Genomic DNA, 23,641 nt, shown 5'->3' with positions numbered 1-23,641 from the left:
TTGGCGTGTGGGGTACCGTAAGGGTACGCACTTAGCGTAGCATACGCCTGGCCGTGATCGAGACGCACATGCGACACGCTCGCTCACAGCTTAATGCGTGGTGTCGAGCCCGCTATAGGCGGCCGACTACCGTAATGCTACGCTACCAGCGTAGCGGACGCTCGAGACCACGAGGAGAACACGAGCGGCGCAGACGCTCACGGGATGACAATCAGTAAACCTTGAATGTAACACACAGAAAGGATACTCTTATACTGTAAACCTTGTACTGAAATACTGTAGCGACGTAACGCTGCTTAACCTTGTTAATGCTAAAGCTGCTTGAGCGTTTGAGACGCTCCTATTACCCTCTGCAATATAATAAACACACGATACCTTGCTAAGGTTCCAACACCTTTACTAACAAGCTTTTAGTTATATCGAAAAGGGGAAACAATTTACAAGTCATACACTACAAGCTAACATATCATTCTAACAGAATATCTAGACAGAAATATACAATAGCGTCACAATCCTATACTATAACAGAGAGAGAGGGAGAGTATGGCCAATACAAACAGAGAACAAGTTGGTTACAGAGAATTACTTACACACACTGGGGAATGATCGCTGCGCAGCTCTGGTACCAGCTCCGAGTTAGTCAAGATGATAACTGTTTGTGGAGAGAAGACTGGGCTGGCCAGGCTGGCTGTCCTTATATACACTGCGTACAGTATACTACAAAGGGACCTACAATCTCATTGTTCATTGGACACAGGAATGTCTCCTCGCATCATAACAAAAGGTCATAGGTTAGTTTGAACAGGTGGGCTGTGACTATATCAAACTGCTCAGGTGGGAGGGAATCTGAAGATTCCCGCCGCATGGGTAATGAATCGCAAATATAGTAAATGTCCAGAAAATACTAATGGCCATAACTATACGCAGGAGCGATTAATCTTTACCTAACCAGCACCGGATTGTTTCTAATAAAATGTTCTTTAGTTAGGTACCAGACACAGCTGCTCAAACCCTGTCTGACCCTTCGTACCATGCAAAGAGGAATTTCTCTGTCCAGCGACCCTTTACATTAAACAAACTTACAGTCATTATTAAGGGGAACATTATCTATAAAACATACTATTTGGTTTTATTATTTAACGTTTGAGTCGCCCGTTAGACGCACACAAACTCTACCGTAAATGCACATACCACGCGCTCGAGCGCATGGCCGAGGAGGCGCCATCACGCAGCTGCGAGTATCCGTACGCACGGGAGAGAATGTGCACGTGCAGCAGGCACGCGCATGGGGTGGATATATGGCAACGTGTAGCATGATATTTTTTCGACTTTGACAGTCCACCCTTTGGCAGTCATCAATAACTGCCACTTCCTAAAACAGTTCAAAAAGAGAAATATATGTCATAATGTAAATACAATTTTATGATTGGGTAAAGGGAGGAGAGGAGCAGGTGGGAAAAAGGTATGACCTAGTGAGATAGTGAGATAGTAGAAGCATGTGTGTATGAATCCATGTTTGAGGGGTCATGTATCATCGTGCCATACGTGTTTTAGATCAAGCTTCGAGGTATTGCGAAGTATACATTTGAATTCCTTCTTATCCCGTATTACGGGTCTGTGGATGGGCTGTCAAACTTTACCGAGCTCTTTTCGGCTTTTGGTTGCAACAAATGGGGGAGCACATTTAGTTGATGATACATGAATGGGGGGGGATATGTGAGTGCTGATATCTGTATCTATATTCCCTATCGACTATGTGTGTCATTACCTGAAGGTTGTAGAGGTGAAGATAAGAAGCAATTATTATAAATGCAGTCGTAAACTATGTGAGTTTAATATGCATTTGATGATTGAGGTCTTGTCTGAAGTCTTGTCTTGATGTACATGTTGTCTGATGTCTCTCGGCGCTTTTGCTATAAATATCGAGCAAAAGTTGTTCCATTGTCCATAAAGTTACAGTCTCTAAAGTGTTGGGCTATCGTAAAAGTTAAAGTCACTAGGGAAATTGGGGGCTTGTAGCATAGTTCATCAATGGTCTGTATAAAAGAGGTTGTCAAATTCTTCTTCCAAGCGGATGTCTTTGTACCTTGGAGGAAAACAAAGGAGAAACGGGTGAAAGAAACGGACCGTGGAATCACATTTTCATCACAACATTGTCTCTATCGTTGGGTCATAAATCAAATTAGTTGTTGTTAGTACAGTGTCCTCGCTCCTCAGACTCATCACCCTGGTATTACCTTTACGCTTCGCTAAAACCCAAACGCATCTAAATATCAGGCCAACCAATATGACGACTCCTAGAATACACAAAAGAAATTTCCCTACATCCATAATAATACCTTGGGTCCATTCTCCTAAGCCCGAGAACCAATTTCGTGGGTTCAACCATGACACCCAACTGGTCAGCTCATTACCCACAGCAGCGAGTGTGAGATTGTGTTTCCTTCGAAACTCCCACTTTAATTGTAAAATGTCATCCATCTTTTGGTCTATGACCTCGGCTGGGTCCTCCGTGCTGTTTGTAATGTACGTGCAGCACTTTATTCCATATTGAGTTGCTAGGGTAACACAATACCCGCCTGTCACAGCTGTGAGGTAATTGAGAATCATCCTATGCTGAACCAGTTCTGTTTTGTAGGCTTGTAACTCTTTCCCAGTGTACCTGAATGTGTCGTCATACATTTCGGTGATATTGTCTAATAAATTTGCAAGCGCAGATATATATTTGTAATTTATCGCTCCTCTGGCGGTACGAGTGATATCTAACGCGAGTAGGAATTGAATCCCAGTGGATTCATGGATTAGATCAGAGGCTGAATGCTCTGTCCTCTCTATCAGGTGCCGTTTAACAACGTGCTCGTAATGAGTGTGAGTATAAGGAGCTTGGGCACTGCGGTGAATATCTTTCATTTTGTTATGGGTTACAGTCATTACTTCAGGCAGTACTTTTCCAATATAGCACAATCCCTCTGAGTTTGGGGCAAGCCACTTATACGCCTTCCTCCCGCATATGAAATATGCATCATCGGGGAGAACATATGGGACGGAGTATGACATTATCATGTTACAAATTTTCCATGTGAAATCTCCTAACCCTAATTCTCCCATCTGTTTAGTACACGTATCAGGTTGTACGATATGTGCACAGTATCCTGGTGATACTTCTCAAATTCGCATGGTCCTACTTCCTAGAGTGTACCTATACCGGAAATATTTTCCATGGTCGGCTATCTGGCGTATAAGTTCTGTGTCTATGGGCATTCTGTCGGGTCTGTATGAAAAGGTCATGGTTTGATTACTCCATGACACTTCCCAATTTCCCGGCTTTCGGGGATTGGAAATGTTAAAGCACACTAAGGACCTATCCACATGATATTGGTGGAGCTTTAAACTAGGAGGACTAGAGATATTAAACCTCTTGTCCACCGGCCTCCCACCACTTAGCTCAAGTACCTCTCCTACAGTTAAAGGGAATGGTACTAGTCCTGATTTGCTATGGCCTTGAGGTACTTGAGAGCATACCCAACAGTCTGTCTGATTTAACACTTTACCCACTAAGGAGTGATAGTCACTCAATGGATGCCTGGTCCATGTGGACATTAAAACTGGACTGACATTTCTTTATGCACCCATCCTCAACTATATTGTCACAATGCCTACAGATGCAGTTCTCTTTAGCTAACAATCCTTCACGATGTCTACAAATAACATGGCTGCTAGATGGTTTTCTGGTACTCGCCTTTGCTTGGTGATTGTGTTGCTATTGGAAATTTACGCCTCCGTCTCAGTCATCAGAAACCCCTTCCAGATCCTTTCTCGACCTCACTGGTACTCTCACCGAAACAGACTGCTCTGTTCAACATCATGGTCAACAGGAAAACACGGACTGCAGTCTCTTGGGGCGAGTCCATCTTACAGGAGGAGAAAGAGAAATTTGTAATGGGGGCACAAAAAAATACTTTGAGGGGAAAGAAAAAAATGTTATGATGCTTTTGTCCTCTAGTCTTGTTGTTCTTCTTGCTCTGCTGTCAGCTCAAAGGTGCTGTCTCTCAGTCTTCCAAACGAACATTCTGGTGATACAATATTCCTTCCAAATCTGCGATCTTTCTGTAAGGAGCAAAAATCTTGCATTACCATTTGTCCAACTGATGTGTGACATACCATCTTTAAAGCATGAGAACATGAGAAAGAAGAGGGAAAAAAAAACAAACGAAAGAGAGAACAATTCATCACATTTTGCATTAACCAACAAAAAAATAAGAATTTACTTACCGATAATTCTATTTCTCGTAGTCCGTAGTGGATGCTGGGGACTCCGTCAGGACCATGGGGAATAGCGGCTCCGCAGGAGACAGGGCACAAAAATAAAGCTTTAGGATTAGGTGGTGTGTACTGGCTCCTCCCCCTATGACCCTCCTCCAAGCCTCAGTTAGGATACTGTGCCCGGACGAGCGTACACAATAAGGAAGGATATTGAATCCCGGGTAAGACTCATACCAGCCACACCAATCACACCGTATAACTTGTGATCTGAACCCAGTTAACAGTATGACAAACGTAGAAGCCTCTGAACAGACGGCTCACAACAATAACAACCCGAATTTGTTTGTAACAATAACTATGTACAAGTATTGCAGACAATCCGCACTTGGGATGGGCGCCCAGCATCCACTACGGACTACGAGAAATAGAATTATCGGTAAGTAAATTCTTATTTTCTCTAACGTCCTAAGTGGATGCTGGGGACTCCGTCAGGACCATGGGGATTATACCAAAGCTCCCAAACGGGCGGGAGAGTGCGGATGACTCTGCAGCACCGAATGAGAGAACTCAAGGTCCTCCTCAGCCAGGGTATCAAATTTGTAGAATTTTGCAAACGTGTTTGCCCCTGACCAAGTAGCAGCTCGGCAGAGTTGTAATGCCGAGACCCCCCGGGCAGCCGCCCAGGATGAGCCCACTTTCCTTGTGGAATGGGCCTTGACAGATTTAGGTTGTGGCAAGCCTGCCACAGAATGTGCAAGTTGAATTGTGCTACAAATCCAACGAGCAATCGTCTGCTTAGAAGCAGGAGCACCCATCTTGTTGGGTGCATACAATATAAACAGTGAGTCAGACTTTCTGACTCCCGCCGTTCTTGAAATATATATTTTCAATGCCCGGACCACGTCCAACAACTTGGAATCCTCCAAATCGTTAGTAGCCGCAGGCACCACAATAGGCTGGTTCAGGTGAAACGCTGACACCACCTTAGGCAGAAAATGAGGACGCGTCCGCAGTTCTGCCCTGTCCGTATGGAAAATCAGATATGGGCTCTTATATGATAAAGCCGCCAATTCTGATACTCTCCTGGCTGAAGCCAGGGCCAGTAGCATGGTTACTTTCCATGTAAGATACTTCAACTCCACCGATTTGAGCGGCTCAAACCAATGGGATTTGAGAAAATCAAAGACTACATTAAGATCCCACGGTGCCACTGGGGGCACAACCGGGGGCTGTATATGTAGTACTCCTTTTACAAAAGTCTGGACTTCAGGAACTGAAGCCAATTCTTTCTGGAAGAAAATCGACAGGGCCGAAATTTGAACCTTAATGGACCCCAATTTGAGGCCCATAGACAATCCTGTTTGCAGGAAATGTAGGAATCGACCCAGTTGAAATTCCTCCGCGGGGGCCTTCCTGGCCTCACACCACGCAACATATTTCCTCCAAATGCGGTGATAATGTTGTGCAGTCACCTCCTTCCTGGCTTTTACCAGTGTAGGAATGACCTCTTCCGGAATGCCTTTTTCCCTTAGAATTCGGCGTTCAACCGCCATGCCGTCAAACGCAGCCGCGGTAAGTCTTGGAATAGACACGGTCCCTGCTGAAGCAGGTCCCATCTTAGAGGCAGAGGCCACGGATCCTCCGTGAGCATCTCTTGAAGTTCCGGGTACCAAGTTCTTCTTGGCCAATCCGGAGCCACTAGTATCGTTCTTACTCCCTTTTGCCGTATAATTCTCAGTACTTTTGGTATGAGAGGCAGAGGAGGGAACACATACACTGACTGGAACACCCACGGTGTTACCAGAGCGTCCACAGCTATTGCCTGAAAGTCTCTTGACCTGGCGCAATACCTGTCCAGTTTTTTGTTGAGGCGGGACGCCATCATATCCACCATTGGTTTTTCCCAACGGTTCACAATCATGTGGAAGACTTCTGGATGAAGTCCCCACTCTCCCGGGTGTAGATCGTGTCTGCTGAGGAAGTCTGCTTCCCAGTTGTCCACTCCCGGAATGAATACTGCTGACAGTGCTATCACATGATCTTCCGCCCAGCGAAGAATCCTTGCAGCTTCTGCCATTGCTGTCCTGCTTCTTGTGCCGCCCTGTCTGTTTACGTGGGCAACTGCCGTGATGTTGTCCGACTGGATCAACACCGGCTGACCCTGAAGCAGGGGTTTTGCCAGACTTAGAGCATTGTAAATCGCTCTTAGCTCCAGTATATTTATGTGAAGAGACATCTCCAGGCTTGACCATACTCCCTGGAAGTTTCTTCCCTGTGTGACCGCTCCCCAGCCTCTCAGACTGGCATCCGTGGTCACCAGGACCCAGTCCTGTATGCCGAATCTGCGGCCCTCTAACAGATGAGCACTCTGCAACCACCACAGAAGAGACACCCTTGTCCGTGGCGATAAGGTTATCCGCTGATGCATCTGCAGATGTGATCCGGACCATTTGTCCAGCAGATCCCACTGAAAAGTTCGTGCGTGGAATCTGCCGAATGGAATCGCTTCGTAAGAAGCCACCATCTTTCCCAGGACTCTTGTGCATTGATGCACAGACACTTTCCCTGGTTTTAGGAGGTTCCTGACAAGTTCGGATAACTCCCTGGCTTTCTCCTCCAGAAGAAACACCTTTTTCTGAACCGTGTCCAGAATCATTCCCAGGAACAGCAGACGTGTCGTCGGGGTCAACTGAGATTTTGGAAAATTCAGAATCCACCCGTGTTGTTGCAGCACTAGTCGGGTTAGTGCTACTCCGTCCTCCAGCTGTTCTCTGGACCTTGCCCTTATCAGGAGATCGTCCAAGTAAGGGATAATTAATACGCCTCTTCTTCGCAGAAGAATCATCATTTCGGCCATTACCTTGGTAAAGACCCGAGGTGCCGTGGACAATCCAAACGGCAGCGTCTGAAACTGATAATGACAGTTTTGCACCACGAACCTGAGGTACCCTTGATGTGAAGGGCAAATTGGGACATGCAGGTAAGCATCCTTTATGTCCAGGGACACCATAAAGTCCCCTTCTTCCAGATTCGCTATCACTGCTCTGAGTGACTCCATCTTGAACTTGAATTTTTGTATGTACAGGTTCAAAGATTTCAGATTTAGAATAGGTCTTACCGAGCCGTCCGGCTTCGGTACCACAAATAGCGTGGAGTAATACCCCTTTCCCTGTTGTAGGAGGTGTACCTTGACTATCACCTGCTGAGAAAACAGCTTGTGAATGGCTTCCAATACCGTCGCCCTGTCTGAGGGAGACGTTGGCAAAGCAGACTTTAGGAACCTGCGAGGGGGAGACTTCTCGAATTCCAACCTGTAACCCTGAGATACTACCTGCAGGATCCAGGGGTCCACCTGTGAGCAAGCCCACTGTGCGCTGAAATTCTTGAGTCGACCCCCCACCGCTCCTGAGTCCGCTTGTAAGGCCCCAGCGTCATGCTGAGGGCTTTGCAGAACCCTGAGAGGGCTTCTGTTCCTGGGCAGGGGCTGCTTGCTGCCCTCTCTTACCCCTTCCTCTGCCCCGAGGCAGATATGACTGTCCTTTTGTCCGCTTGTTCTTATAGGACCGAAAGGACTGCGGCTGAAAAGACGGTGTCTTTTTCTGTTGGGAGGGGGTCTGAGGTAAAAAGGTGGATTTTCCGGCAGTTGCCGTGGCCACCAGATCCGATAGACCGACGCCAAATAATTCCTCCCCTTTATACGGCAATACTTCCATATGTCGTTTGGAATCCGCATCACCTGACCACTGTCGCGTCCATAAACTCCTTCTGGCAGATATGGACATCGCATTTACTCTCGATGCCAGAGTGCAAATATCTCTCTGAGCATCTCGCATATAAAGGAAAGCATCCTTTAATTGCTCTATAGTCAATAAAATACTGTCCCTATCCAGGGTATCAATATTTTCAGTCAGGGAATCCAACCAGACGACCCCAGCACTGCACATCCAGGCTGAGGCGATGGCTGGTCGCAGTATAACACCAGTATGTGTGTATATACTTTTTAGGGTAGTTTCCAGTCTCCTATCAGCTGGATCCCTGAGGGCGGCCGTATCAGGAGACGGTAACGCCACTTGTTTTGATAAGCGTGTGAGCGCCTTATCCACCCTAGGGGGTGTTTCCCAGCGCGCCCTAACCTCTGGCGGGAAAGGGTATAATGCTAATAACTTTTTTGAAATTAGCACTTTTCTATCTGGGTTAACCCACGCTTCATCACATACATCATTTAATTCCTCTGATTCAGGAAAAACTACAGGTAGTTTTTTCACCCCCCACATAATACCCCTTTTTGTGGTACTTGCAGTATCAGAGATATGCATTCATTGCCGTGATCATATAACGTGTGGCCCTACTTGAAAATACGTTTGTTTCATCACCGTCGACACTAGATTCAGTGTCTGTGTCTGGGTCTGTGTCGACCGACTGAGGTAAAGGGCGCTTTACAGCCCCTGACGGTGTCTGAGACGCCTGGGCAGGTACTAACTGGTTTGCCGGCCGTCTCATGTCGTCAACTGATTTTTGTAATGTGCTGACATTATCACGTAATTCCATAAACAAAGCCATCCATTCCGGTGTCGACTCCCTGGGGGGTGACATCACCATTATCGGCAATTGCTCTGCCTCCACACCAACATCGTCCTCATACATGTCGACACACACGTACCGACACACAGCAGACACACAGGGAATGCTCTTATCGAAGACAGGACCCCACTAGCCCTTTGGGGAGACAGAGGGAGAGTTTGCCAGCACACACCCAAGCGCTATAATATATATGGGAACAACCTTATATAAGTGTTGTTCCTTATAGCAGCTTAAATATATCAAAATATCGCCAAAAAATGCCCCCCCTCTCTGTTTTACCCTGTTTCTGTAGTGCAGTGCAGGGGAGAGTCCTGGGAGCCTTCCTCACAGCGGAGCTGAGCAGGAAAATGGCGCTGTGTGCTGAGGAGAATAAGCCCCGCCCCCTATTTCGGCGGGCTTTTCTCCCGGAGTTTTAGATATCTGGCATGGGTTAAATACATACATATAGCCTCAATGGCTATATGTGATGTATTCTTTTGCCATAAAGGTATTAAATATTGCTGCCCAGGGCGCCCCCAGCAGCGCCCTGCACCCTCCGTGACCGCTTGGTGTGAAGTGTGTGACAACAATGGCGCACAGCTGCAGTGCTGTGCGCTACCTTCATGAAGACTGAAGAGCCTTCTGCCGCCTGTTTCCGGACCTTCAATCTTCAGCATCTGTAAGGGGGGTCGGCGGCGCGGCTCCGGGACGAACCCCAGGGTGAGACCTGTGTTCCGACTCCCTCTGGAGCTAATGGTGTCCAGTAGCCTAAGAATCCAATCCATCCTGCACGTAAGTGAGTTGAAATTCTCTCCCCTAAGTCCCTCGATGCAGTGAGCCTGTTGCCAGCAGGACTCACTGAAAATAAAAAACCTAAAAACTTTTTCTAAGCAGCTCTTTAGGAGAGCCACCTAGATTGCACCCTGCTCGGACGGGCACAAAAACCTAACTGAGGCTTGGAGGAGGGTCATAGGGGGAGGAGCCAGTACACACCACCTAATCCTAAAGCTTTATTTTTGTGCCCTGTCTCCTGCGGAGCCGCTATTCCCCATGGTCCTGACGGAGTCCCCAGCATCCACTTAGGACGTTAGAGAAAAAAACATTGTCAGATCTTCCGTTCACCATCAGGCTGTCACACCAACACATCCACTGGTGCCCTTGCGAAGTCCCCTCCCCACCAGTATTTCCACACCCCACCCTTTTGTGCCTGGCCAGGACACACCGATGTCGGTAGGTCACACTGGGGTTAGGTAGACTTCTGCAAAGACCAAGTAGCTATGTGATGTTTGAATTCTGCCGATGAACGTCAGAGATGGGGAAAAAGAAACATTTACAAATATATTACAACGTTTACCCGGCCGTTCCTGTGTTTACAAGGAACTGACCTCCCAATATCATTAACTGTAACCTCAGGTTTACTATCAGTCCTAATGATCACCTTTCCTGATTGCATATTACAGGTGCGGCCCAAACTTCTTCCTAGGTGATTCCTGATTACAATTTTGTGTGTTATAACTCTGCTCGTGTTCTTGTCTAGGGGGTTGATATATCTTCTGTAGATCTTTAAACCTACAACTTTGTGCAAAATGACCTTCCTTCTGGCAATTATAACACCTTATCACCTTTGACTTACCCACAGGGATCTGAGGCTTCTTACGTCTCTGTGTTTCTCTGTGCTTGCTGATGTTTTGCTCATGCCCAACAGCGGACTTTCTTAATGCAGCCACCGAGATATTTCTCCAGTTTGGGTTGGTAGTCTGTACCCTTGTTCTTAATACTTCCTTTAAACCATTTATTAACACAAATACTGCTACTTCTCTATGCGGTGCACTTGTTTCGATGTTTTCTATACCTGTATACCTAGTCATGTCCTGCAATACCCGATGGAAATAATAAGATTTTACTTACCGATAAATCTATTTCTCGTAGTCCGTAGTGGATGCTGGGGACTCCGTCAGGACCATGGGGATTAGCGGCTCCGCAGGAGACAGGGCACAAAAGTAAAAGCTTTAGGATCAGGTGGTGTGCACTGGCTCCTCCCCCTATGACCCTCCTCCAAGCCTCAGTTAGGATACTGTGCCCGGACGAGCGTACACAATAAGGAAGGATTTTGAATCCCGGGTAAGACTCATACCAGCCACACCAATCACACTGTACAACCTGTGATCTGAACCCAGTTAACAGCATGATAACAGCGGAGCCTCTGAAAAGATGGCTCACAACAATAATAACCCGATTTTTGTACCAATAACTATGTACAAGTATTGCAGACAATCCGCACTTGGGATGGGCGCCCAGCATCCACTACGGACTACGAGAAATAGATTTATCGGTAAGTAAAATCTTATTTTCTCTAACGTCCTAGTGGATGCTGGGGACTCCGTCAGGACCATGGGGATTATACCAAAGCTCCCAAACGGGCGGGAGAGTGCGGATGACTCTGCAGCACCGAATGAGAGAACTCCAGGTCCTCTTTAGCCAGGGTATCAAATTTGTAGAATTTTACAAACGTGTTCTCCCCCCGACCACGTAGCTGCTCGGCAGAGTTGTAATGCCGAGACCCCTCGGGCAGCCGCCCAGGATGAGCCCACATTCCATGTGGAATGGGCATTTACATATTTTGGCTGTGGCAGGCCTGCCACAGAATGTGCAAGCTGAATTGTACTACACATCCAACTAACAATCGTCTGCTTAGAAGCAAGAGCACCCAGTTTGTTGGGTGCATACAGGATAACAGCACGTCAGTTTTCCTGACTCCAGCCGTCCTGGAAACCGATATTTTCAGGGCCCTGACAACATCTAGCAACTTGGAGTCCTCCAAGTCCCTAGTAGCCGCAGGTACCACAATAAGCTGGTTCAGGTGAAACGCTGACACCACCTTAGGGAGAAACTGGGGACGAGTCCGCAGCTCTGCCCTGTCCGAATGGACAATCAGATATGGGCTTTTGTGAGACAAAGCCGCCAATTCTGACACTCGCCTGGCCGAGGCCAGGGCCAACATCATGGTCACTTTCCATGTGAGATATTTCAAATCCACAGATTTGAGCGGTTTAAACCAATGTGATTTGAGGAATCCCAGCACTACGTTGAGATCCCACAGTGCCACTGGAGGCACAAAAGGGGGTTGTATATGCAGTACTCCCTTGACAAACTTCTGGACTTCAGGAACTGAAGCCAATTCTTTTTGGAAGAAAATCGACAGGGCCGAAATTTGAACCTTAATGGACCCCAATCTGAGGCCATAGACACTCCTGTTTGCAGGAAATGCAGGAATCGACCGAGTTGAAATTTCTTCGTGGAGCCTTCCTGGCCTCACACCACGCAACATATTTTCGCCACATGTGGTGATAATGTTGTGCGGTCACGTCCTTCCTGGCTTTGACCAGGGTAGGAATGACCTCTTCCGGAATGCCTTTTTCCCTTAGGATCCGGCGTTCAACCGCCATGCCGTCAAACGCAGCCGCGGTAAGTCTTGGAACAGACATGGTACGTGCTGAAGCAAGTCCCTTCTTAGCGGCAGCGGTCATGAGTCCTCTGTGAGTATCTCTTGAAGTTCCGGGTACCAAGTCCTTCTTGGCCAATCCGGAGCCACGAGTATAGTTCTTACTCCTCTACGTCTTATAATTCTCAATACCTTGGGTATGAGAAGCAGAGGAGGAAACACATACACCGACTGGTACGCCCACGGTGTTACCAGAACGTCCACAGCTATTGCCTGAAAGTCTCTTGACCTGGCGCAATACCTGTCCAGTTTTTTGTTCAGGCGGGACGCCATCATGTACACCTTTGGTCTTTCCCAACGGTTCACAATCATGTGGAAAACTTCCCGATGAAGTCCCCACTCTCCCGGGTGGAGGTCGTGCCTGCTGAGGAAGTCTGCTTCCCAGTTGTCCACTCCCGGAATGAACACTGCTGACAGTGCTATCACATGATTTTCCGCTCAGCGAAAAATCCTTGCAGTTTTTGCCATTGCCCTCCTGCTTCTTGTGCCGCCCTGTCTGTTTACGTGGGCGACTGCCGTGATGTTGTCCCACTGGATCAATACCGGCTGACCTTGAAGCAGAGGTCTTGCTAAGCTTAGAGCATTATAAATTGCCCTTAGCTCCAGTATATTTATGTGGAGAAAAGTCTCCAGACTTGATCACACTCCCTGGAAATTTTTTCCCTGTGTGACTGCTCCCCAGCCTCTCAGGCTGGCCTCCGTGGTCACCAGCATCCAATCCTGAATGCCGAATCTGCGGCCCTCTAGAAGATGAGCACTCTGTAACTACCACAGGAGAGACACCCTTGTCCTTGGAGATAGGGTTATCCGCTGATGCATCTGAAGATGCGATCCGGACCATTTGTCCAGCAGATCCCACTGAAAAGTTCTTGCGTGGAATCTGCCGAATGGAATCGCTTCGTAATAAGCCACCATTTTTCCCAGGACTCTTGTGCAATGATGCACTGACACTTTTCCTGGTTTTAGGAGGTTCCTGACTAGCTCGGATAACTCCCTGGCTTTCTCCTCCGGGAGAAACACCTTTTTCTGGACTGTGTCCAGAATCATCCCTAGGAACAGCAGACGTGTCGTCGGAAACAACTGCGGTTTTGGAATATTTAGAATCCACCCGTGCTGTCGTAGAACTACTTGAGATAGTGCTACTCCGACCTCCAACTGTTCTCTGGACCTTGCTCTTATCAGGAGGTCGTCCATTTTCTTCGAAGAAGAATCATCATTTCGGGCATTACCTTGGTAAAGACCCGGAGTGCCGTGGACAATCCAAACGGCAGCGTCTGAAACTGATAGTGACAGTTCTGTACCACGAACCTGAGATACCCTTGGTGAGAAGGGCAAATTGGGACATGGAGGTAAGCATCCCTGATGTCCCGGGACACCATATAGTCCCCTTCTTCCTGGTTCGCTATCACTGCTCTGAGTGACTCCATCTTGATTTGAACCTTTGTAAGTGTTCAAATATTTCAGATTTAGAATAGGTCTCACCGAGCCTTCTGGTTTCAGTACCACAATATAGTGTGGAATAATACCCCTTTCCTTGTTGTAGGAGGGGTACTTTGATTATCACCTGCTGGGAATACAGCTTGTGAATTGTTTCCAATACTGCCTCCCTGTCGGAGGGAGACGTTGGTAAAGCAGACTTCAGGAACCTGCGAGGGGAAACGTCTCGACTTTCCAATCTGTACCCCTGGGATACTACTTGTAGGATCCAGGGGTTCTGTACGGCTCCAGCGTCATGCTGAGAACTTGGCAGAAGCGGTGGAAGGCTTCTGTTCCTGGGAATGGGCTGCCTGCTGCAGTCTTCTTCCCTTTCCTCTATCCCTGGGCAGATATGCTTATGGGGACGAAAGGACTGAGGCTGAAAAGACGGTGTCTTTTTCTGCATAGATGTGACTTAGGGTAAAAACGGTGGATTTCCCAGCAGTTGCCGTGGCCACCAGGTCCGATGGACCGACCCCAAATAACTCCTCCCCTTTATACGGCAATACATCTTTGTGCCGTTTGGAATCTGCATCACCTGACCACTGTCGTGTCCATAAACATCTTTTGGCAGATATGGACATCGCACTTACTCTTGATGCCAGAGTGCAAATATCCCTCTGTGCATCTCGCATATATAGAAATGCATTCTTTAAATGCTCTATAGTAAATAAAATACTGTCCCTGTCAAGGGTATCAATATTTTCAGTCAGGGAATCCGACCAAGCCACCCCCGCGCTGCACATCCAGGCTGAGGCGATCGCTGGTCGCAGTATAACACCAGTATGTGTGTATATACTTTTTAGGATATTTTCCAGCCTCCTATCAGCTGGCTCCTTGAGGGCGGCCGTATCTGGAGACGGTACCGCCACTTGTTTTGATAAGCGTGTGAGCGCCTTATCCACCCTAAGGGGTGTTTCCCAACGCGCCCTAACTTCTGGCGGGAAAGGGTATACCGCCAATAATTTTCTATCGGGGGAACCCCGCGCCTCATCACACACTTCATTTAATTTATCTGATTCAGGAAAAACTATAGGTAGTTTTTCCACACCCCACATAATACCCTTTTTTGTGGTACTTGTAGTATCAGAAATATGTAACACCTCCTTCATTGCCCTTAACAAGTAACGTGTGGCCCTAAAGGAAAATACGTTTGTTTCTTCACCGTCGACACTGGAGTCAGTGTCCGTGTCTGTGTCGACCGACTGAGGTAAAATGGGCATTATAACGTCCCTGACGGTGTTTTAGACGCCTGGACAGATACTAATATGTTTGCCGGCCGTCTCATGTCGTCAACCGACTTGCAGCGTGTTGACATTATCACGTAATTCCTTAAATAAGCCATCTATTCCGGTGTCGACTCCCTAGAGAGTGACATCACCATTACAGGCAATTTGCTCCGCCTCCCAACATCGTCCTCATACATGTCGACACACACGTACCGACACACAGCACACACACAGGGAATGCTCTGATAGAGGACAGGACCCACTAGCCCTTTGGGGAGACAGAGGGAGAGTTTGCCAGCACACACCAAAAACGCTATAATTATACAGGGACAACCTTTATATAAGTGCTTTTCCCTTATAGCATTTTAATATATGTAGTCATATCGCCAAATCAGTGCCCCCCCTCTCTGTTTTAACCCTGTTTCTGTAGTGCAGTGCAGGGGAGAGCCTGGGAGCCTTCCCACCAGCATTTCTGTGAGGGAAAATGGCGCTGTGTGCTGAGGAGAATAGGCCCCGCCCCCTTTTCGGCGGGCTTCTTCTCCCGTTTTTCTGAGACCTGGCAGGGGTTAAATACATCCATATAGCCCCCAGGGGCTATATGTGATGTATTTTTAGCCATAAAAAGGTATTCTACATTGCTGCCCAGGGCGCCCCCCCAGCGCCCTGCACCCTCCGTGACCGCTGTGTGAAGTGTGCTGACAACAATGGCGCACAGCTGCAGTGCTGTGCGCTACCTCAGGAAGACTGAAAAGTCTTCTGCCGCCTGCTTCTGGACCTCTTCCATCTTCGGCATCTGCAAGGGGGGTCGGCGGCGCGGCTCCGGGACGAACCCCAGGGTGAGACCTGTGTTCCGACTCCCTCTGGAGCTAATGGTGTCCAGTAGCCTAAGAAGCCAATCCATCCTGCACGCAGGTGAGTTCACTTCTCTCCCCTAAGTCCCTCGATGCAGTGAGCCTGTTGCCAGCAGGACTCACTGAAAATAAAAAACCTAAAAACTTTTTCTAAGCAGCTCTTTAGGAGAGCCACCTAGATTGCACCCTGCTCGGACGGGCACAAAAACCTAACTGAGGCTTGGAGGAGGGTCATAGGGGGAGGAGCCAGTGCACACCACCTGATCCTAAAGCTTTTACTTTTGTGCCCTGTCTCCTGCGGAGCTGCTAATCCCCATGGTCCTGACGGAGTCCCCAGCATCCACTAGGACGTTAGAGAAAATTAGAAGTACTTTCCCCTTCGTTTTGTCTCATGGAGAAGATTTTGTTCCACTCGACAACGGCTGGGAAATATACTCCTAACTGTCGGTTGATCTGCTTAATACATTCCTGATTGTGTTCCTCCGTTTGAGGTACCTCTGTGTCTAATTTACAATCAGCAATAAATTTCGCAGGGTCAACACTGGAGGGCAAACTTGCCCTCAGCACTGTCCGCCAATCTTTGTTGGTGGGTTCTGTGGAGTTTCCTAGTTCTTTAATAAACCTTTGACATGCAACTAGATTTTTCCTAGGATCAGGAAATTCAGACATAATTGTCCTTAATTCTGTCCGGGACCAGGGGCAGGGCATTGCACTGTCCCTGACGGGAATGATTCCCTGAGCGTCAGTCTTCCCATTGGGGACTGTGAACATCCTGACAGGATTAAATTCAACTACATCATCTTGTGTTGGTTCTACAATATGAGGTACATTTGTTTGTGCGTGATATATAACATCGTACGTACCTGTGGACACGACCTCACCTGACCCTCCGTTAGGGGGTTTGATTACTGCCTTTACCAATTTGGTCGCGTCCACCTGGATGTCTTGTATGATGACTGCTGGAGAAGGTGCCGACATCGTGCTGGGCTCGCATTATTGCTGGTAATCCTGAGGGAAGTTTAACATGGAGTGCAACTTGCACGGGTTAACAGTTGTACATTTAACAGTTTTACTTTTATAATTGTTACATTTGTTACACTTATCCTTATCATCTATAATACAGTTGCTAAGTGCATTTTTATCATACACCAGTGTGCCATTCTCTGTAACCACCTTCTCTCCCGTTGCCATATTTTTCTTACCACAGTGAGAGTCAGCTGTGTAAGCTAATCCTCCTTGTATTTCACCTTCCCGTTGCCATAACTGTAAATAATCATAATGTTTGATCCGTCTCTTTGCAGATTTAATACATATCCTTCTCCTTAGATTTTGTAACACCTCGGGACTAAAACTGCCTACCCGTGGGAACTTTTCCCCGTCATGCACAGTCATTCTTTCCCATTCATTGACCTTTGTGTGTGATCCATTTCGGACTTCCCGGTCTGTATCACACGTTATCCTTGCCGACTCTATTGGCCGGTTTACTAAGTCAACCCGAACCGAGGTTGATCGCCCCCTACCTGAACAACTGGCCCCCATCTTTGCAGGTGTTGCTTTCACTACCTCTGACCTTCAAATCAGGGTCTTCAGCGAACCCTTACAAAAACCAAGATGTCCGGGGTAGGCCGGCGGCGGAAGTTTACCGAGTACTCCACTCACTCGCCCACGTCGACCAATACGCCCACACACTGCCCTAGCGCTGGCGTACTCGACCTAGGGCCCCTGCAACCTGAACCTCTATTTACTGGAACATGTGGGTGTGATCCGAAGAGCACTTAACCCTTTCCAGTAACTATTGGTTGTTGGATAGTTCCCAAGTGACCAGCGAACCTCCCTTAAAATAAAAAAAATTACACAAATCACGTTAGAATGTACAAATAGCGTTTATGACCCCTCTAGCGTACGCAAATGGTACTGGGTCAAGTTACAAACTAATGCACACAATTACGTGCGGTACAATCGTTCTGCACATAAGCAACTAATCTTATGTGCGGAGCGACCAGTGGAATCGAAAATTGTGGCTGCGAATTCCTTCAGCCAGAGCTTAATGGCCTATATGGGTACCGCACCAACCCTTCCTGGTGTTGTGCTCCTTTATTCTTTATCTATAGCGGACTTCTTAGTCTGCTGTACCTAGACCTCCTGGTCTGTCTGGACCTCCTGGTCTGTGCTACAGTAGACCTCCGGGTCTGCTATACTCTAATGCTCTTTTTTTAAATGTTTAACAAGGGATGCCTCCCAAGCCACCGTGCAGTCACTTACACGTATGTACCTCACGAGAACTCGATGATTTCCTGTGGTTCAACCCCAAAAATTAGAAACTTATATATGTATACACATTCTTTCGCCTCATATACTCTTTACTTTCGTTTCTGCGCAGAAATCCCTTTCATTCAGTATCGCAGGCTAATCCCGAGGAGTTGCAACTAGAGAAGGATCTATTAGCTTAAAATTTTGGACACTGAGATCGATTTGCGCTATTATCGCGTTTGCCTCCTTATCGCCTAACTAAAACAATACTATCGTGTTATTTGTATTATGTGGGCGTACCCAGACGCTCCGTTGCGTAATATACGCTCCGTGCGTCGGCCCTTGCATCGCATACGCTAGTCCCGCCCTTTGTTAGAGACACACGTACGCAAGCCAGGTATATCCACAGAAATACAATTAACACGTTTATATCAATGTAGATGATCTTTAATTGTAATCATCTACCGAACACCACACCAAACTTCCTTGTATCTTAGGCAAGCCGTGCGCGTGTTTTACAAATTACTCCTTAACGTATTAATATTACTTTTAACTACTAATAGCAACACATCTTTCTCAGCACGTTATCAATTGTGAAATGGCAAACAGGAAAGTGATATGTGAAAATACACAAATGAAAAGAAATACAGGTGTGTGCGTGCGTGTGTACGCAAAACAGAAAATAAGAATTTACTCACCGGTAATTCTATTTCTCGTAGTCCGTAGTGGATGCTGGGAACTCCGTAAGGACCATGGGGAATAGCGGGCTCCGAAGGAGGCTGGGCACTCTAGAAAGATTTATGACTACCTGGTGTGCACTGGCTCCTCCCACCATGACCCTCCTCCAAGCCTCAGTTAGGACACTGTGCCCGGACGAGCTGACATAATAAGGAAGGATTTTGAGTCCCGGGTAAGACTCATACCAGCCACACCAATCACACCGTACAACTCGTGATACTATATCCAGTTTGACAGTATGAAAACAACTGAGCCTCTCAACAGATGGCTCAACAATAACCCTTTAGTTAGCAATAACTATTTACAAGTATTGCAGACAATCCGCACTTGGGATGGGCGCCCAGCATCCACTACGGACTACGAGAAATAGAATTACCGGTGAGTAAATTCTTATTTTCTCTGACGTCCTAGTGGATGCTGGGAACTCCGTAAGGACCATGGGGATTATACCAAAGCTCCCAAACGGGCGGGAGAGTGCGGATGACTCTGCAGCACCAAATGAGAGAACTCCAGGTCCTCCTCAGCCAGGGTATCAAATTTGTAGAATTTTGCAAACGTGTTTGCCCCTGACCAAGTAGCTGCTCAGCAAAGTTGTAAAGCCGAGACCCCTCGGGCAGCCGCCCAAGATGAGCCCACCTTCCTTGTGGAATGGGCATTTACAGATTTTGGCTGTGGCAGGCCTGCCACAGAATGTGCAAGCTGAATTGTACTACAAATCCAACGAGCAATAGTCTGCTTAGAAGCAGGAGCACCCAGCTTGTTGGGTGCATACAGGATAAACAGCGAGTCAGATTTTCTGACTCCAGCCGTCCTGGAAACATATATTTTCAGGGCCCTGACAACGTCTAGCAACTTGGAGTCCTCCAAATCCCTAGTAGCCGCAGGCACCACAATAGGCTGGTTCAGGTGAAACGCTGACACCACCTTAGGGAGAAACTGGGGACGAGTCCTCAATTCTGCCCTATCCATATGGAAAATCAGATAAGGGCTTTTACATGATAAAGCCGCCAATTCTGACACTCGCCTGGCTGAAGCCAAGGCCAATAACATGACCACTTTCCACGTGAGATATTTTAGATCCACGGTTTTTTGTGGCTCAAACCAATGTGATTTTAAGAAACTTAACACCACGTTGAGATCCCAAGGTGCCACAGGAGGCACAAACGGGGGCTGAATATGCAGCACTCCTTTCACAAATGTCTGAACTTCAGGTACTGAAGCTAGTTCTTTTTGAAAGAAAATCGACAGAGCCGAGATCTGTACTTTAATGGAGCCTAGTTTTAGGCCCATATTCACTCCTGCTTGCAGGAAATGCAGAAATCGACCTAGTTGAAATTCCTCTGTTGGGGCCTTTTTGGCCTCGCACCATGCAACATATTTCCGCCATATGCGGTGATAATGCTTTGCCGTAACATCTTTCCTGGCTTTAATAAGCGTAGGAATGACTTCCTCCGGAATACCCTTTTCCTTCAGGATCCGGCGTTCAACCGCCATGCCGTCAAACGCAGCCGCGGTAAGTCTTGGAACAGACAGGGCCCCTGCTGTAGCAGGTCCTGTCTGAGCGGCAGAGGCCACGGGTCCTCTGAGATCATCTCTTGAAGTTCCGGGTACCACGCTCGTCTTGGCCAATCCGGAACCACGAGAATTGTGTTTACTCCTCGCTTTCTTATTATTCTCAATACCTTTGGTATGAGAGGCAGAGGAGGGAACACATAAAACGACTGGTACACCCACGGTGTCACTAGAGCGTCCACAGCTATCGCCTGAGGGTCCCTTGACCTGGCGCAATATCTTTTTAACTTTTTGTTGAGGCGGGACGCCATCATGTCCACCTGTGGTTTTTCCCAACGGTTTACCAGCATCTGGAAGACTTCTGGATGAAGTCCCCACTCTCCCGGGTGGAGGTCGTGTCTGCTGAGGAAGTCTGCTTCCCAGTTGTCCACTCCCGGAATGAACACTGCTGACAGTGCTAGTACATGATTCTCCGCCCATCGGAGAATTCTTGTGGCTTCTGCCATTGCCATCCTGCTTCTTGTGCCTCCCTGTCGATTTACATGGGCGACTGCCGTGATGTTGTCTGACTGGATCAGCACCGGCTGGTGTAGGAGCAGGGATTTTGCTTGACTTAGGGCATTGTAAATGGCCCTTAGTTCCAGAATATTTATGTGAAGGGAAGTCTCCTGACTCGACCATAGTCCTTGGAAGTTTCTTCCCCTTGGAGACAGGGTTATTAAGCGATGCATCTGAAGATGCGATCCGGACCATTTGTCCAATAGGTCCCACTGAAAGATTCTGGCATGGAACCTGCCGAAGGGAATTGCTTCGTAAGAAGCTACCATCTTTCCCAGGACCCGCGTGCAGTGATGCACCGATACCTGTTTTGGTTTCAGGAGGTCTCTGACTAGAGATGACAACTCCCTGGCTTTCTCCTCCGGGAGAAACACTTTTTTCTGGACTGTATCCAGGATCATACCCAGGAACAGTAGCCGTGTCGTCGGAACCAGCTGTGACTTTGGGATATTCAGAATCCAGCCGTGCTGGTGCAGCACTTCCTGAGATAGTGTTACTCCCACCAACAACTGTTCCTTGGATCTCGCCTTTATTAGGAGATCGTCCAAGTACGGGATAATTAAAACTCCCTTTTTTCGAAGGAGTATCATCATTTCCGCCATAACCTTGGTAAATACCCTCGGTGCCGTGGACAGTCCAAACGGCAGCGTCTGGAATTGGTAATGGCAATCCTGTACCACAAATCTGAGGTACTCCTGGTGAGGATGGTAAATGGGGACATGCAAGTAAGCATCCTTGATGTCCAGGGATACCATGTAATCCCCCTCGTCCAGGCTTGCAATAACCGCCCTGAGCGATTCCATCTTGAACTTGAATTTTTTTATGTATGTGTTCAAGGATTTCAAATTTAAAATGGGTCTCACCGAACCGTCCGGTTTCGGTACCACAAATAGTGTGGAATAGTAACCCCGGCCTTGTTGAAGTAGGGGTACCTTGATTATCACCTGCTGGGAATACAGCTTGTGAATTGCCGCTAGCACCGCCTCCCTGTCTGAGGGAGCAATCGGCAAGGCAGATTTTAGGAACCGGTGGGGTGGAGACGCCTCGAATTCCAGTTTGTACCCCTGAGATACTATTTGAAGGATCCAGGGATCCACCTGTGAGCGAGCCCACTGATCGCTGAAATTCTTGAGGCGGCCCCCCACCGTACCTGGCTCCGCCTGTGGAGCCCCACCGTCATGCGGCGGACTTGGAAGAAGAAGCGGGGGAGGACTTTTGCTCCTGGGAACCTGCTGTTTGTTGCAGCCTTTTCCCCCTACCTCTGCCTCTGGACAGAAAAGACCCGCCTTTTCCACGCTTGTTTTTCTGGGTCCGAAAGGACTGAACCTGATAAAACGGCGCCTTCTTAGGCTGTGAGGGGACATGGGGTAAAAATGCTGACTTCCCAGACGTTGCTGTGGAAACTAGGTCCGAGAGACCATCCCCAAATAATTCCTCACCCTTATAAGGCAAAACTTCCATGTGCCTTTTAGAATCTGCATCTCCTGTCCACTGGCGAGTCCATAAGCCTCTCCTAGCAGAAATGGACAATGCACTTACTTTAGATGCCAGCCGGCAGATTTCCCTCTGTGCATCTCTCATATATAAGACTGAGTCTTTGATATGGTCTATGGTTAGCAGGATCGTGTCTCTGTCTAGTGTGTCAATATTTTCTGACAGTTTATCTGACCACGCGGCGGCAGCACTGCACATCCATGCTGACGCAATAGCTGGTCTAAGTATAATGCCTGAGTGTGTATATACAGACTTCAGGATCGCCTCCGGCTTTCTATCAGCAGGTTCCTTGAGGGCGGCCGTATCCGGAGACGGTAGTGCCACCTTTTTAGACAAACGTGTGAGCGCTTTATCCACCCTAGGAGGTGTTTCCCAACGTGACCTATCCTCTGGCGGGAAAGGGAACGACATTAGTACCTTCTTAGGAATTACCAATTTTTTATCAGGGAAAGCCCACGCTTCTTCACACACTTCATTTCATTCATCTGATGGGGGAAAAACTACGGGTAGTTTTTTCTCCCCAAACATAATACCCTTTTTAGTGGTACCTGTAGTTATATCAGAAATGTGTAACACCTCTTTCATTGCCTCAATCATGCAGTGAATGGCCTTAGTGGGCATCAGGTTAGACTCATCGTCGTCGACACTGGTGTCAGTATCAGTGTCGACATCTGGGTCTGCAGTCTGAGGTAGCGGGCGTTTCAGAGCCCCTGATGACCTTTGAGACGCCTGGACAGGCACGAGCTGAGAAGTCGGCTGTCCCACATTTGGCATGTCGTCAAATTTCTTATGTAAGGAGTCTATACGTGCACTCATTTCTTTCCATAAGCTCATCCACTCAGGTGTCTGCCCCGCAGGGGGTGACATCCCTTCTAAAGGCATCTGCTCCGTCTCCACATCATTATCCTCATCAAACATGTCGACACAGCCGTACCGACACACCGCACACACACAGGGAATGCTCCAACAGAGGACAGGACCCACAAAAGCCCTTTGGGGGGACAGAGTGAGAGTATGCCAGCACACACCAGAGCGCTATATAATGCAGGGACTAGCTGAGTTATGTCCCCTATAGCTGCTTTTTCTATATAAATGTATACTGCGCCTAAATTTAGTGCCCCCCCTCTCTTTTTTACCCTTTTCTGTAGTGTAGACTGCAGGGGAGAGCCAGGGAGCTTCCTTCCAGCGGAGCTGTGAGGGAAAAATGG

The sequence above is a fragment of the Pseudophryne corroboree genome, chromosome 11 (assembly GCF_028390025.1).
Source record: "Pseudophryne corroboree isolate aPseCor3 chromosome 11, aPseCor3.hap2, whole genome shotgun sequence".
NCBI lineage: Eukaryota > Metazoa > Chordata > Amphibia > Anura > Myobatrachidae > Pseudophryne > Pseudophryne corroboree.
The sequence above is the reverse complement of the archived record's forward strand: the minus strand, read 5'-3'. Positions refer to the sequence as shown.